The sequence below is a fragment of the Austrofundulus limnaeus genome, unplaced genomic scaffold (assembly GCF_001266775.1).
Source record: "Austrofundulus limnaeus strain Quisiro unplaced genomic scaffold, Austrofundulus_limnaeus-1.0 Scaffold89, whole genome shotgun sequence".
NCBI classification, from domain to species: Eukaryota; Metazoa; Chordata; class Actinopteri; order Cyprinodontiformes; family Rivulidae; genus Austrofundulus; species Austrofundulus limnaeus.
In genome coordinates, this window is record NW_013952491.1 from 1,097,941 (window position 1) to 1,100,307 (window position 2,367).

Consider the following 2,367-nt stretch of genomic DNA (forward strand, 5'->3'; position numbering starts at 1 on the left):
CACAATTACTCTGCAAAAGTGTGTAGATATATAGAGCAAACAGCAGCTCTATGGTCAGATAAATACAACACAATAAAAGCTTATTGTGTGCTAGTCTTGATTTACAGATACTGGTGGTAAACAGCTACCAGTTACAGTAGTTTCACTGTGTAGGATTAATTATTCAGTACGGTTTTACAGCTAAACTTCAGCTGTCCTGTTAGGTACAAGACACACAGAGGTACAATGTGATAAATAACAACATGCAAAGTCACAAACATCCGTTCAGAGTTAATATCTTTGTCATGTTATAAAAACAAATAATAATCACAACCAAAATAAAAACCATCAGATATAAAGTATTCAAAACGGGAGACCAGCATCCCAGTTTTCACACAGCTTGTATGTTAGAATAATAAGACTTAAAAAGACTCAGGCGTGTAACATACAGTCCGTCTTCATACCAGCTTATATCAGGAGCTTTAAAACCAGGGCGGGAAGCAGGAAGTGCAAAGAAATCGATAAAAACACAGATAAATCCGTTAATATTTAGATACAGAGATAGATAAAACATCTCTGAAACTTTCGTTTTAAAGCAAAGTAAAAAACAGGTTTAATAATCTGATATTTATAGCTTCTAATTTCCATGTATTTGGGTGTAATTTATCAACTGTTTTATTAAAGACGTTTGAAGTTTGAAGAAGCGTTGCTCAGCAGCTTAAAGAYGAAWAAAACAAAGTTTACACGTGATTCAGCGCAGAGGTAGCTGCATTTAGTAGAGTGGAGTAAAGCTCAGTTTACAGACGCCGTTTTAGTTTCACAAAGCTACGACTGAAGTCAGGCGATTTGCCTGAACCATTGTTGTAACAAACTAAAAATGACAAAGTGCTAAAAGTTTGTTTCTGTGGAACMAACAGCACAGATTTTACACCCAAATACACCAAAGAAGGAACACATCATGCATTGTTTTCCTTTAAAATTTAGTTTTTTCTTTGTTCCTTCAATAATTCATTCTTAGCAGCAGCTCTAGTTTGAAATGRTTCTAATTTTAAATAAAACAAAGTTACGTKGAGTCTGTTTCACACCAAACAGCTGACATGAATTCGTTTGATCCTAARAGGCACCTTCAAATGAACAAAATGAACTTTTAGCTTATTCAGTAACAAAAARCTCACAGTTTTGTTATTTTTTCTCCTCCCTCATCGTTTTACAAGTTAGTCCAGTTTAGCTTTTGGAGAAACCGTTGGCTCCTGCAGCACGCGAGTCCTTCGTTGAGTGAATGTTGTGCTGCTGAAACGTCACCACGTCTGATCCGAGTGTTTGTGCGTGTGAAGCTGTGTGGTTGTGCTAGGCACGGGCAGGTTTCAGGCTCGCATGGTCTCCAGCAAAAACACCACAGAGTCAGTTAATAAAATAAAACCTGGCGGCAAAAATTCTACATTTGTGACTCATCARATCAAAATGAGGATTAAGTCAAATTTGGTCAAAATGACCTGATTACATTTTCAGATTCCTGCTTTAAAAGCTACATTTTGATACCTGGATCCTTCTGATATCATTCATTTATCCAGAGATATGATTTAATTTGTCTTGTTGGTTTTATAATAAAACATTACTGTTTGGTCTGAACCTTAATTTTACATAAATTTATTGAGTCAGCGTTCCTACGGTTTAAGGCAAGCTAAATTTAAGACTTATTTAATGCCACTTAAAATTTGATTTAAGACCAACATCACAATAAACACAAATTGGAAAAAAACCCAGTTAGCGACAATTTTAGCCAATTTTTTTTTTAGCTGCGAGGGGCATTTAATAAATGATTTAAAAAGATAAATAAATGTTACCAATTCTTTTAATATTTGAGAGGAATTACAATCATCCTACTTACATTTTAAGACATCTGAAAGATTGATTTAAGACTTTTTAAAGCCAATTAAGYCCTTATTTTTGGACTGATAAATTCAATGCTTTTAAGACTTTTTAAAGTGTATCTTACCCCCCTGTGAAAAGATAACTCCGCCCCAAGGCGAAATTTGAAAAATGCATCAAAGTGGGTAGGGGAGGGGGCGGGGTTAGAGAGCGGAGGTGTGGCCAGGACGAGAGAACGTGACAGGCAGCTAGCATTAGCATAATTGATGCTACACGGAGAGTGATCACAGCGACGCAGAGAGTTACATCTCTGAACGTCTGAGGTGGAGGATTTTCACCCCACACCAGCACCAGACAGAGGAGGAGGAGCGCTCCGACAGCCTGACAGAAAAAAATAAAAGCATACAGCTGCAGCTGCTCACAAGATCGCTAGTTTAAATCAGGAATAAAAGTAGTTTACCTGCATAAAGAGCCCTAAAAATCCATAAATTTTGCAAAAATCCTTACAACTCGCACCAG